At 32.6% G+C, this 2373-nt stretch overlaps 1 protein-coding gene across 4 annotated transcripts in view; it reads right to left on the reverse strand.

Annotated features, from left to right (window-relative positions):
* LOC106465002 (arf-GAP with coiled-coil, ANK repeat and PH domain-containing protein 2-like) overlaps positions 1-2373 on the reverse strand; it is a 104307-nt gene that overhangs the window by 18440 nt on the left and 83494 nt on the right. The window lies entirely within an intron of this gene.

A 2373-nucleotide genomic window follows, 5' to 3' on the forward strand; every position in this document is an offset into this window, starting at 1 on the left:
ATACATCTTACTATACGAATGGAACTGAAAATATAACCTAATACATCTTCTATACGAATGGAACTGAAAATATAACTAATACGTCTCTTTACGAATGGACTGAAAATATAACTAATACGTCTTCTTTACGAGTGGACTGAAAATATAACTAATACATCTTCTATACAAATGGACTGAAAATATAACATACATCTTCTTTACGAATGGACTGAAAATATAACTAATACATCTTCTTTACGAATGGACTGAAAATATAACTAATACATCTATACAAATAGACTGAAAATATAACTAATACATCTTCTTTACGAATGGACTGAAAATATAACTAATACATCTTCTATACAAATGGACTGAAAATATAACTAATACATCTTCTTTACGAATGGACTGAAAATATAACTAATACATCTTCTATAAAGAATGGACTGAAATTTGACTCTCTTATGTGTTACAAACAGCCAGGATTACTTTAGTTCATACTGCAGATTACACTTTAACTTTAGAAAATAAATAATAAATAATTTACACAAATAATTTATGTGTGTGCATAACACTACTCTTTTCTAAACTGTAAGTTCCTATGAAACAATAACATACCTGCTACATCTTAAAGTTTTTTAACTTGTCTTAGAGACAAATTTAGTATGAGGTCTTTTCCACTGTCCATGACAATAGGTTGAGGCAGTCTTCTATGGCAAATTATTATCACCACTAGGGCAGTTATAACCTAAGGAAATTTGTTTTGAGACCTAGATTACCTTAAATTTTATATGCAATGCAGTGGCTTGTTTTTTACCTCCAGACCAAAATTATGCTGCTTGTTAGGTATCAGAGGGCCAATATCTTCAGTTTACAATTCCTTTTTTGATGATTCTTTACTGGGTTTGTTCGCTCATATATAACCAAAAGGCTGTTTCTCATAAAGTCAATCCCACTTTTGTTCATGATTAACAACTTCTGACTTTGCAGATCTGCACTTAGTAATACTGCAGGATATATCTGTTGATCTTCTCTATCACAACATGATCTAAGTTTTGAGGACATTCTTTTCTTTCTCTTTGGGTTGTATGACAAAAGTCCATCACCATGATTAAACTTGGACTCGACATAATATCACCTCCTTACTTTTCCATTAGTTGACCTCAACTTCTTATAAATAAACTCATGAACAGAATAAGTGGTCTCATTCATATGAATGGCATATTCTTGGTAGATTAATTTGAACTTATCACCACAACTTAAGTGGAGGACCAGAGGCACTGTCAGTTCTTGACCAAATATGAGAGAGAGAGAGAGTGGGGTGAAACCCATAGCTTTATGTGTTGCAAGTCTACATCTCATAAAGAGTGGCAAATCTTGGTTCCACATCTTCTGTTTTTTATACAAGTAAGTGACTATCTGAACCAAAATGTTGTTTATGTTTTATCATCTGAAGAAAGTTAAAGTCTCTTCTTGATTCTCAAGAATTAACACTTTTAACAGTATTGGCTACAATTCTCACTCTTGATGAGAGCAAACTTCCATGAGGTCTCCATATCACGAGTAAAACTCCTTGACCACCTTTTGTATTAATGTTTCAGCTTCTGGTAACTTTGAAATAATGATTAATTATGTCACTAAACCAAGGACAGCTACTCTTTGAAATAGACCTTCAATATTATGTTATTTTACATTGACCACACAGTTGCTTTTGGGAGTTCCCTTTTTCCACAAGTTCAGCATTACTTGATAGCTCAAGTTACATTCAACACAGTAAACTGGTTAAGATCTTAAAATGTAGGTGACTTATTGTCCAAAGAATATGAAGATAGGGAAATGCTTAATATGGAAGAAAAATATAGTGACACAGACCATACCCATTCTTTCGTGACACTTCCACCATCCCATTTCCCACACGTTTTTTATCATACAGCTTAAATGAATCTTTGTGAACTTCATGATACAAACTGGATCTGTTCTTTCCTGGCTCTTGCATCTTTCTATTTCCTACATATGATTCTGTCACACAGCTAAGTAAATCTTACAGAGAACCATACTATTTAGATTTAAAAATATAAGGAAACATTATGTTTCAATATGGTCTTCCTGATTTCATCACTCAGCTAAGTGAATCTTACTGAGAACCATATTTCTTAGGTTTTAAAATGTAAGGAAACATTATCTGTCAATATAGTCTTCCTGGTTTACATCTAATCCATTTAATGAAAAGTCTAAAATTAAAGTTCTTGGCTTGAATAAACATAAAAAGTATTAGCCTCAAAAATTCAAGTTATCAATCTCTAAATGCAGCACAATCATTCCATAGGGTGAATCTGTGGTTAAACAGGTAATGGTGGAAATTCGATGACGAGGAACCCACTTTGAGACTAA

The sequence above is a fragment of the Limulus polyphemus genome, unplaced genomic scaffold, assembly GCF_000517525.1.
Source record: "Limulus polyphemus unplaced genomic scaffold, Limulus_polyphemus-2.1.2 Scaffold1809, whole genome shotgun sequence".
In the NCBI taxonomy this organism is placed as follows: domain Eukaryota; kingdom Metazoa; phylum Arthropoda; class Merostomata; order Xiphosura; family Limulidae; genus Limulus; species Limulus polyphemus.